The following is a 13,102-nucleotide window of genomic DNA, read 5'->3' on the forward strand; positions in this document are numbered from 1 at the left end:
GCAAGAGTGAATTTGACAAACTAAAATTTGCAAGGGATGCCTACACAATTGGTAGACACCCCTCAATTAAGGATGGTCTTGGCTTCAAGAGGGAAGTCAAGAACTTAACGAGCCATAAGGCTCCCATCTCCGCCAAGGAGAAAGGGAAGGCCCCTATGGCTAGTAGTGTGCAAAAGAACCATGCTTTTATGTACCATGATAGGAGACAATCTAGAAATACTTATAGGAGTTGTAATGCATATGATGCTTTTGATTCTCATGCCATGTTTGCTTCTAGTTCTTCCTATGTGCATGATAGAAATGTTGGTAAGAGAAATGTTGTTCATAATATGCCTAGGAGAAATGTTGTTAATGTTCCTAGGAAAGTTAATGAACCTTCCACAATATATCATGCTTGCAATGCTTCTTTTGCCATTTATAGAAAGAATAAGAAGGTGATTGCTAGGAAGTTAGGGGCAAGATGCAAGGGAGATAAAACTTGCATTTGGGTCCCTAAGACAATTGTGACTAACCTTGTAGGACCCAACAAGAGTTGGGTACCTAAGACCCAAGCCTAAATTTGCCTTGCAGGTTTATGCATCCGGGGGTTCAAGCCGGATTATCGACAACGGATGCACAAACCACATGACGGGGGAAAAGAGGATATTCTCTTCCTACGTCAAGAACAAGGATCCCCAAGATTCAATAATATTCGGTGATGGGAACCAAGGCAAGGTAAAAGGGTTAGGTAAAATTGCTATTTCATCCGAGCACTCTATTTCTAATGTGTTTTTAGTTGAGTCGCTTGGATATAATTTGTTATCTGTTAGTCAATTATGCAATATGGGATATAATTGTCTATTCACAAATGTAGATGTGTCTATCTTTAGAAGGTGTGATGGTTCACTAGCTTTTAAGGGTGTACTAGACGACAAACTTTATTTGGTTGATTTTGCAAAAGAAGAGGCCGGTCTAGATGCATGCTTAATGGCTAAGACTTGCATGGGCTGGTTGTGGCATCGCCGCTTAGCACATGTGGGGATGAAGAACCTCCACAAGCTTCTAAAGGGAGAACACGTGATAGGTCTAACTAATGTACATTTCGAAAAAGATAGACCTTGTGCAGCTTGTCAAGCAGGGAAACAGGTGGGAGGCTCTCATCACACCAAAAATGTGATGACCACATCAAGACCCTTGGAGATGCTTCATATGGACCTCTTTGGACCCGTCGCCTATCTAAGTATAGGAGGAAGTAAGTATGGTCTTGTTATAGTTGATAATTTTTCCCGCTTCACTTGGGTATTCTTTTTGCAGGATAAATCTGAAACCCAAGGGACCCTCAAGCGCTTCCTCAGGAGAGCTCAAAATGAGTTTGAGCTCAAGGTGAAGAAGATAAGGAGCGACAACGGGTCCGAGTTCAAGAACCTTCAAGTGGAGGAGTTCCTTGAGGAGGAGGGGATCAAGCACGAGTTCTCCGCTCCCTACACACCTCAGCAAAATGGTGTAGTAGAGAGGAAGAACAGGACGCTCATCGATATGGCGAGGACTATGCTTGGAGAGTTCAAGACCCCCGAGCGTTTTTGGTCGGAAGCCGTGAACACGGCTTGCCACGCCATCAACAGGGTCTATCTTCACCGCCTCCTCAAAAAAACTTCATATGAGCTGCTAACTGGTAACAAACCCAATGTGTCTTATTTTCGTGTATTTGGGAGCAAGTGTTATATTCTTGTAAAGAAAGGTAGAACCTCTAAATTTGCTCCCAAAGCTGTAGAAGGGTTTCTATTAGGTTATGACTCAAATACAAAGGCGTATAGGGTCTTCAACAAATCATCGGGTTTGGTTGAAGTCTCTAGCGACGTTGTATTTGATGAGACTAATGGCTCTCCAAAAGAGCAAGTTGTTGATCTTGATGATGTAGATGAAGAAGACGTTCCAACGGCCGCAATGCGCACCATGGAGATTGGCAATGTGCGACCACAGGAACAATTGGAGCAAGATCAACCTTCTTCCTCAACTATGGTGCATCCCCCAACCCTAGATGATGAGCAGGTACCTCAAGTGGAGGCGCATGATCAAGGGGGAGCACAGGATGTTCAAGTTGAAGAGGAAGAAGCACCTCAGGCACCTCCAACCCAAGTTCGAGCGATGATTCAAAGGAATCATCCCGTCGACCAAATTTTGGGTGATATTAGCAAGGGAGTAACTACTCGTTCAAGATTAGTTAATTTTTGTGAGCATTACTCCTTTGTCTCTTCTATTGAGCCTTTTAGGGTAGAAGAGGCCTTGCTAGATCCGGATTGGGTGTTGGCCATGCAGGAGGAACTCAACAACTTCAAGCGTAATGAAGTTTGGACACTGGTGCCTCGTCCCAAGCAAAATGTTGTGGGAACCAAATGGGTGTTCCGCAACAAACAGGACGAGCACGGGGTGGTGACGAGGAACAAGGCTCGACTTGTGGCAAAAGGTTATGCCCAAGTCGCAGGTTTGGACTTTGAGGAGACGTTTGCTCCTGTGGCTAGGCTAGAATCAATTCGTATTTTGCTAGCATATGTCGCTCACCATTCTTTCAGGTTGTACCAAATGGATGTGAAGAGCGCTTTTCTCAACGGGCCGATCAAGGAGGATGTGTACGTGGAGCAACCCCCTGGCTTCAAGGATGAACGGTACCCCAACCACGTGTGTAAGCTCTCTAAGGCGCTCTATGGACTTAAGCAAGCCTCAAGAGCATGATATGAATGCCTTAGAGACTTTTTAATTGCTAATGCTTTCAAGGTTGGGAAAGCCGATCCAACTCTTTTCACTAAGACTTGCGATGGTGATCTTTTTGTGTGCCAAATTTATGTCGATGACATAATATTTGGTTCTACTAACCAAAAGTCTTGTGAAGAGTTTAGCAGGGTGATGACGCAGAAATTCGAGATGTCGATGATGGGCGAGTTGAACTACTTCCTTGGATTCCAAGTGAAGCAACTCAAGGACGACACTTTCATCTCCCAAACGAAGTACACGCAAGACTTGCTAAAGCGGTTTGGGATGAAGGACGCCAAGCCTGCAAAGACTTCGATGGGAACCGACGGACACACCGACCTCAACAAAGGAGGTAAGTCTGTTGATCAAAAGGCATACCGGTCTATGATAGGGTCTTTACTTTATTTGTGTGCTAGTAGACCAGATATTATGCTTAGCGTATGCATGTGTGCTAGATTTCAATCCGATCCAAGGGAGTGTCACTTAGTGGCCGTGAAGCGAATTCTTAGATATTTAGTCGCTACGCGTTGCTTCGGGATCTGGTATCCAAAGGGGTCTAACTTTGACTTGATTGGATATTCAGATTCCGACTATGCTGGATGTAAGGTCGATAGGAAGAGTACATCGGGGACGTGCCAATTCTTAGGAAGGTCCCTGGTGTCATGGAACTCTAAGAAACAAACTTCCGTTGCCCTATCCACCGCTGAGGTCGAGTACGTTGCCGCAGGACAGTGTTGCGCGCAACTACTTTGGATGAGGCAAACCCTCCGGGACTTTGGCTACAATCTGAGCAAAGTCCCACTCCTATGTGACAATGAGAGTGCTATCCGAATAGCGGAAAATCCTGTTGAGCACAGCCGCACAAAGCACATTGACATCCGACATCACTTTTTGAGAGACCACCAGCAAAAGGGAGATATCGAAGTGTTTCATGTTAGCACCGAGAACCAGCTAGCCGATATCTTCACTAAGCCTTTAGATGAAAAGACCTTTTGCAGGCTATGTAGTGAGCTAAATGTCCTAGATTCGCGGAACTTGGATTGATTCATAACATACATGTATTTATGCCTTTGATCATGTTCCTTATGCATTTTTGTTGCTTACTGTGGTGCTCAAGTTGTACAATCACTCCCCGGACCTCACAAGTCCTTTTGCAAGTGATGCACATATTTAGGGGGAGTTGTGTTACAACTTGACCCTTTGAGACTAATCGATTGCTTGAGTTTGCTTGATTTAGTCTCAAAGGAGGTTTGAAAGGGAAAAGGTGGACTTGGACCATGAAAGACTTCCACTGCACTCTGATGAGAGGGTAACTTATTCCAAGTTCATCTCATGTACTCTTATTGCCTTTGTACTCTTACTTGAAGATTATTGGTGAGGCAATGGGGTTAAAGGGCCAAGATTGATCCCGTTTTGGTGCTTGATGCCAAAGGGGGAGAAAATAAAGGCCAACGCAATAAATGGATCAGCTACCACTTGAGAAATTTTGAAAATAGTAGAATAGAGCTTTTGGTTTGTCAAAACTCTTTTATTGTCTGGTTTGTCAAAACTCTTTTATTGTCTCTTGTGTCAAAAGTTGGCCACTTGTGGGGAGAAGTGTTGATTATGGGAAAAAGGGGGAGTTTTTTGAAATCCTTGATCAATTTCTTTTGGAATACCTCTCTTTATGTCTCTACAAGTGGATTTGACTTAGAGATAGGAAATTGAGTTTGATTTGCAAAAACAAACCAAGTGGTGGCAAAGAGTGATCCATATATGTCAAATTTGATTCAAAACAACTTTGAGTTTTCATTTGCATTGATATTACACTTGTTCTAGTCACTTTATGTTGTGTTGGCATAAATCACCAAAAAGGGGGAGATTGAAAGGGAAATGTGCCCTTGGGCCATTTCTAAGTATTTCGGTGATTGAGTGCCAACACAAGTGTCTTTGTGTTAATCTATGTAAAATGGTGGACAAAGTACAAATCATGTCAAAAGGTATGTTTCTAGACTTAGTACATTGTTTTATGGACTAATGTATTGTGTCTAAGTGCTGGAAACAGGAAAAATTGAATTGGAAATGAGATGGCTTTGTTCAGCCAAAGTCTGCTCGGTCTGGGTGCACCGGACAGTGTCCGGTGTGCCAGGCTGGCTCTGGCGAACAGGCTGCTCTCGGGACTTCGACGGCGGTGTACGGCTATAATTCACCGGTTTGTCCGGTGGTGCACCGGACTGTCCGGTGAGCCGTTCACAGGCGAACTCGTCGCTCTCGGGAGATGATTAACGGCGTACGACTAAAATTCACCGGTCTGTCTGGTGGTGCACCGGACTGTCCGGTGAGTCAACAGTCAGCCGGGGCAACGGTCGGCCGAGGATTCCGCGCGTGACGCGTGGCCGAGCCAACGGTCACATTGGTGCACCGGACTGTCCGGTGTGCACCGGACAGTGTCCGGTGCACCAACGGCTCTCAGACTCCAACGGTCGGCTTCGGCAAATAAGGAAGGACATCTGCACCGGACAGTGTCCGGTGCGCCAGTCGACAGAAGGCAAGATCTGCCTTCCAGGATTGCTCTCAACGGCTCCTAGCTGCCTTGGGGCTATAAAAGGGACCCCTAGGCGCATGGAGGAGTACACCAAGCATTCCTTGAGCACTCTTGATCACTCACACTCCATTCTTGCGCACTTGTTCGACATTCTAGTGATTTGAGCTCCGTTCTAGTGTGCTAGTCTTTTGAGCTTAAGTCTAGGTCTTGTGTGTGCGTATTTGCTGTGATCTTTGTGTCTTGTGTGAGTTGCTAATCCCTCCCTTACTCCGTGCTTCTTTGTGAACTTCAAGTGTAAGGGCGAGAGGCTCCAAGTTGTGGAGATTCCTCGCGAACGGGATTAAGAAAAGCAAGTAAAACACTGTGGTATTCAAGTGGGTCTTTGGACCACTTGAGAGGGGTTGATTGCAACCCTCGTCCGTTGGGACACCACAACGTGGAGTAGGCAAGCGTTGGTCTTGGCTGAACCACGGGATAACCACCGTGCCATCTCTGTGATTGATCTCTTGTGGTTATTGTGTTTTGTTGAGACTCCTCTCTAGCCACTTGGCGATTATTGTGCTAACGCTTAACCAAGTTTTTGTGGCTTAAGTTTCAAGTTTTACAGGATCACCTATTCACCCCCCCTCTAGATGCTCTCATGACCTCTGAAAAAGCGCAAGTGGAAGATAAAAGTGGTCTCTGATAATATTTGAAGTGAAGACCTTCGAGTGGATTATCTGCAAAAATCCACTCGAAGCTCGGGGGCTACACCCATTGGGTGCACCTTCGGTGCACCCAATGAAATTTGAAGTCCTACGGTACAAAAATGCTGGCTTCCGAAGCATAAGTCTGAGACAGAACACCAAATTTCGAGTAATAAAGGCAGAAAAAGACAGTGAAGAATTGTTTCTACCGGATCATTCAGAACTCAGAAGCAGTGGCTCGGCAGGCTTATCTCCAAGGCATCCCTTGTTAAAGTCAAAGACTGCAAGCTGGACCTTGGGCCGTTTATTTCAGAACTGACTGCAAGCTGGACCTAGGATCCTTGGGCCGTTTATTTCAGAATCGACCCAAAGATTGGGGGCTTGTGGGGGACAGATATCACCCGGGTCCACCAGAAGGATAAAAGACCTCACGAAAGGCCCAAGGGCCCCATAATTCGTAAGGTCATCCCCCTCGTGGGCCTGGGGAGGAACGACCAATGAAGCGAATCGACACAAGGCCGTATCGGCACGAGCCCAAGACGACCCAACGAATTCGAGCAGTAATCACAACAGAGGCCCGACCTTCCCGCGCAGGAGCCCTGTACAACGGAACCGAGCGAGAATGGGTCAGCAGGATTATAGGAGGATAAACTCAGTTGGTTCACTATTTCTTAGGTACACGTTGTTGTCATATCTATATGTACTGCTCACGGTCGAATATATAAGGCCTAGGGGGCACCCTTTCAGATCATATGCCCGCTACTTAGCCTCCCACCCAACTCTCTACGTTTTCAGCGCTAGAGAATCTTCTTGTAACCCACCACATAAAGCACTCTCGACAGGACGTAGGGTGTTACGCATCTCAAAGCGGCCCAAACCTGTAAACCGCTGTCCACTGTTTCTCGTGCATGCAGCACGAACCATCGAGCTACAATCGATAACACCGTCCTACTCCTGAAAGCACCTTGAGGGGTAACCCGGGTGCGCGGTCGGACCCAAAACACCGACAGTCTTATCTCAATTTGGACATCGATTATAGCTTCGCACCACCGGACAATATCGGCTGCCACACGTCCTATCGATTGTAATAGGGCAAGAGCTCAACACAAACGGAAGGTGCCAACAACGAGTAGCGTCAAATCCTCTATTACGAAGAAGGGTATGTTGAACAAGCTAAGGCTAGCCAGAGAATGACTCAGTTAAAATTATTTGAGCAATTGAATAAGTTATCGGATCGCTCGACCGCTTAGATGGACGGTGATATGAAAGGACTCATAAGTTGATCTTAAAAGGATGATCAAGTAATTAAATTTATATGGGGAAGAATATGGGAAGGAGGCGGAAGAGGAAAACAACAAAGATGACCAGTACCATATCAATTATTTTTAAGAATTATGTAATTTATATATTCTTTATGTTTTTTTGTTTTATTTGTTTTTACGGATTATGCAGTTTTTTATTTGCTTAATTATTTAATCGAATATATTTTTATTTTAATAAAATCCCATGATTTATTTTAATATATTTTTTGGCTGATATTAATAAAAACCATGCACTAAAGTAATATAACAGATAAGGGTTGACGATAGCATACGATCGGTTATACGATATTGATAACTAAAGTGACCGTCGGTAAGAACCGATTGCACCGAAAGTGGACTCATGACCCCCCTCTCAAAATTAATGGAAACAGGTTGGCAGTGCCAATCTTCTTAATTTTCTCCGTCTGCTGCCTGGTCCCTAGCTATTATTATTCCATTGTACGCTTTTCTCTACGCATAAATGCATCGATGTGATGCGCACAGACATACAAACATGCATCCCTGTCTCTGTCTTGGTCTCTACCTCCTCACTCCCAAAAATAGTTGGGCTTTTTTTTACTATCAATAATATAGGCAAGATATTTATCTTGTAAAACCCCATCATCTATATCCCAAAACAACTGACACTGACCTGGTAGCTACTCCCTCCGTTTCTTTTTATAAGTCGCTGGATAGTGCAAAATTGCACTATTCAGCGACTTATAAAAAGAAACGGAGGGAGTATTAACCTAGGCAAAAGAGACTAGCATAAACTTCACATCATGATGTTTAGGCTGGCGTGACAGGAGTACTTCCTACTTACTCACTTTCGATCCCTTTTTGCTTTCTAAGAAATTAAATATACTTAGGTTTAACTAACTATAGATATAGACAACAGCGACATCAGAAGCGAACGTAAGGAAGTAGTTCAAAATTTCAGTACAGGCGTAGAAAATCTTGCGGGCCAGCATCGGTAGATGGGCCGGTTTGCGGGAATACGTAAATTTCCAACAGGCACCGCACAACACAGCGAAGGGGCGACCTGTGGCAGGCACAGTCCAAACACGCGCGCTGCTGCCTGCATTCTTCTTCCATCTTGCTGGGCCAGATCCAGGTATAGCCCAACTGTCTACAAGTCTTTTCCAGCCCAGATCATACAAAGACAAAGACAAACACCGTGAGTTGGAAGCCGAATTCGTGGAAAGTGCAATGTTCCTTTTGGATGATACGTGTATAATATCTCCCTCCCCTCCGTGCCAAAGTAGTCGTCGATCTCTACTATTTTTTTCTTCAAGGAATCAACTATTCTTAACTTTAGTTATAAACAATATTAGTATTTGTGTTACATACTTGATATTATTAGGTTGAACTGCAAATCTGTTTATTTATAATAAGTTTATTTGGAAACATAAATGTTGCTAATATTTTACGCATACGCCAACTATTTTATATGGGAGCAAGTAGGGGGAAAAAATCTCAACTTGACGCACAGAAGGCACGTACGCGTACTCAGCTCATAAGCAACACGCTCTCTCTAAAGTCTGAATAATATATAGCATGCATGAATATGCATGATGACTATCAATTCTAAACCTGATAAAAGCACTCTATTACATCTTAATTGGTGGAATAAAATGCCCTAAATAATCATATATACTTTTGTCCTTGGACAATTATTGTATTTTGTTTTTCTCCTTCTTTGTTTGAACGCTTGACCACTCACATCGTCTCCGGCGGGCGAGGCAACGACGTGCAAGAGAGACGCACGCAGAGGATCGATCATATCGATCCGGATCCACGACAGACAAAAAAAAGAAGTTACCGCGCGTATACGTACGTCCTGCCTTGCCGTTGTCAAATAGGAGTACTACTATACTACGCAGGCAGGACAGTACGTAGGGACACGGCGACGAACAACGACAACCGCACGTCCTAGCTACCTTCCCAGGCAGCCAGCAGCAGCTCCATCTTCTTCTCTGGCTGATGCGAGCTAGCTAAAGCAAACGAAGCCGGCCGGCGCTACCGCAGCTAGCCGTTGTCGTAGATGCGATGCGAGAAAGAAACGTCTTTTTGACGAGCTGGTAGTCGTCGTCAGCTGCCGGGTCGATCGGATTCGGACAGAGACGTCGTCGCCTTCCGACGAAACCTACGCTCTACTAGCTAGGCCGGCGATGGATATGCATGTCACGACGTTCGTCAGCACAACACCATGCAACACCGTGCAAGTTACCGCGCAGTCGCAACCCTTCCTGGCCTGACTACTGCGCTTTCACATACATGCATGCTGCAGCCGACGTGCAATTTGGCACTACTGCTACTAGTGCTATCTATGCTAGCGGTACGAGTACGACTCTGCTGAGGCTACGTAAACGTGTTCTTCTTCATTCATCGATCGTCAGCTATTTGACAAGTGAGAAGCAAAGATATATAAGGTCGTTGGCAGGTTGTTAATTACGTTAACTATATGCTGCTGCTGCAGGTTAGCTATAGCTATAGGTCGTTGCTGTATGAGTTGTGATCAGCCGCAACTACATTAATTTAATGCATGGAGCATGGAAGTACTTGTCAGTTGCAACGATTAGTGGATGACGACGACCCTGTGCCAATCATCGTGCCCTAGTCAGTAGTAGTCGCAATCACACCAACCTCGGATGATAGGATAGATTTCCGATAATCGTGCTGCAACCGCAACTGCATGCAATGCAACTACTGGTAGGTTCTAGGTTGCAGCTCACCCAATACCAGGGCCAGACTGAATAGGAGCATCTAAGTTAGGCTGAACAGTGGATCTCACGGTGAAAATCTAGGTTCTACTACATACAACAAATAAATGAGTGAGGTATGTGCCTTCACTAGGCTCTACCTAAGTCCGTCCCAGCCCAATACTATACATACGGTTCCAGTCGTGCGTACGTGACTCGGTTGCAACTATAGACAGCTAGATGGTGTCGGTCCGCAATGTTTCGGCATGACACCGCATGATCTATATAGTGTTTGCGCCAGTATATATGGCACGAGACCCAGTGCTATGTAGTGTTATGTCTTGGCTACTATCTCTGCATGATTGATTGGCACGAGCATAACACACTTAAATGGTCGACGTTATGTATGGCTTATTGGATCAACTACTGGTCTATGGATGCATTTGCGATATGTGCCTATGATCGTAAATTACATGTATACTGCTACGAATATTCATGATTTGGAATTATAGATACAATCTTACATTAAAGACGTTCTAGATGCTTTGATCTCGTAAAGCAAATTATGTCATATGCACTATAGTGACGCGTGCCTGGATCGATGGTTGGGCACGTTTATAAGTACGACATGACACGATTACTAATAGTGCCTACCTAATAGTATCATGTTTAATATAGTGTCGTGTTTGCTAGCCAGTGATGACGTGATGACCTTACGACACCGCATGTTTGGCCACTTGTATTGGCAATCGATCAGAGAATTCTTTACATCTACTACCACTACACTCCCTCTCTATATAAATTGGTTGGGTGGACGCGTGTGGCCGAGCTCGTGCGAGCTAGGGCCGCTGGAAACAGGATGCCATCTACGTATCTGCGCATGCAACAAGAGAAGCCAATTTTAGCTTGCGCATGCAGCTGCGGGTACAGATTTGTCTTACAGCTAACCAAACAAAGGCCGCCGCTTGGTCAACGCATATGGAGAGTCCGTCTTATGGTACACACGGAACCAATCAGTGGCATAATGAATAAATATGGAAGCATGCATCATGCTTATCTTGCTCTTATTAGTATAAACAAATGACATACGCATGATATACCGTAGAGGGCCGCGTTTGGGTACGACTTTGACTGGGCATACCGTAGAGGGCCGTACGCCAGTCAGTGTAATATATATATACTCATACTCCAAAACGATGGATTAATTCCCTAAACTAGCTACATCCAGATGGGCGCGTCCGTGCGTGCGTATTATTCACGGTGCAATAATGCAATCTGGTACAATATTGTGATATAATAACTTCACACGCATCAAGTCAGATCTTGTATATATTGTTTCATGAGAGATTTTTAGTATGAGGCATAGTGTACTTTTAATATAAGTCATACTCGTACTCCTCCATGGAGATCCTTGTAAAAAGCATCTTACTTAGGCTATAAAAGGAGTCGACCTCAACGTAAAAGGAGAGGGCAACGCGTCGACGATAAAGAGACGCACACAACTCATGCGTACGAGTAGAAAGGAGGACTCATGGGGCTCGCTAGTGCTGGGAATATGGGCCAGCCTTTTCGGGCCAGCACGAGCACGGCCTGAAAATATGAGCCCAAAGCACGGCACGACACGAAATAATTTGGGTCGGGCTAGCATGGTCCGAAGTCGGGCTTGGCCGGGCCTCAATTTCCGACCCGTCGGGCCCCCGACACAGCCCGCATAGATGGGCCGGCACGGCCCAGTTAAGCCCAATCTAATTATTTTCTTTAATTTAGTAAGATATCGATTTTATATTGTTGTTATATTTGCAGTTTGTGTGGTCAAATGATGCTAGAATTGTTTAATATCTTTAATTTAGTAAGCTATGTACTTTATATAGTTGTAATATTTTGATTTTACGTGGTCAAATATACGGGCCGGGCTTGGGCCGGCACGACCCAAAGAAGGCACGACGTGGTTTAGGGCCAGGCTGGGCCACTGTTTTTACACTTTGGGCTGGCACGGCACGGCCCAAAAATCTTTTGGGCTTTGCTGGCCCGAACCTGTTTTTCACGAAGCACGATGGGCTTGGGGCCGGGCTGGCCCGACCCGGCTCAATTCCCAGCACTAGGGCTCGCAGCACCGAGACTTTGGGCCTCACTCATGCACGTACTCTAGAAACTTGGGAGCTCTTTCCTTTCTCGTCCACTCATAAATCCCTACTATGACCAATCTGATGTCGTTAGCGTAAAGCCACTAAAGACCGACGTAGGTACATATAGCCCGAACCATTATAACTCTTGCGTCCACTAGCACACCATCCGAATCTAAAATAAGCATTATAAATGTTGTCGTCGGTGCTCGTATGAAACAGCGACACAATGTGACTCAAAATTACTATGTGTGTGTTTTTAAAAAAACACATATTCTACTAAGACGAATCTAAGTATCAATGTTTACTATAACTTTTATGAAGAGATAAACATTATTTGAACATGAAAGGACCATTTAAATGTTAGTTTTTCACTTCGTGTCGTGCCAGCCGAAGCATGTCCCATCCAATCGTGTTGTACACAATATAGTGTAAAAGAGGCTTATATACTGTAGTTAGTACGTAGTTTAGTTCAGTCTTTTCTTTTTTTTGGCTCCGTCCCAGTACGACACAGGCAGTGGTGGGGCGGGCGGGGATCAAGCCTGCCCTAGCGCTCATGAGCCCATAGAGCCTCATTGAAGTCTCTTCTAAAATTTAAAATGTATACAATATAGTGTAGAAGTGGCTTAAATACTGTAGTAATTTAGTTCAGTTCTTTCTAAAAAATCTAGCAATACCCCTGTACGTCACGACTATTCGGGTCATCGGCCCGACCCATTTTTTATGTCAGACCATGCTTTTTAATCCTATTTTCAGATCGTACCTAAACGATTCTAAATGGTCTAGTCCGAACTTTCAGATCTAACACGTGCTTGCCCGTGTGACGACCAACGCCCGCATGTTGGTTAGGGTGATGCCCGTCGTAGGAGCATGTGAAAGGAACTAAGGTACCGTTTGGTTCAGATATTTGTAACGTAATGGGTAAGTGATAATATTAAATCCTGTTTGTTTTAGTCCCACCGTAATCAGATACCATACTAAAAATTGATACCGGACTATTCAAACTTGTTACCGACAGTAATCGAATGTAAACCATTAC

This window comes from Zea mays, chromosome 1 (genome assembly GCF_902167145.1).
Source record: "Zea mays cultivar B73 chromosome 1, Zm-B73-REFERENCE-NAM-5.0, whole genome shotgun sequence".
In the NCBI taxonomy this organism is placed as follows: domain Eukaryota; kingdom Viridiplantae; phylum Streptophyta; class Magnoliopsida; order Poales; family Poaceae; genus Zea; species Zea mays.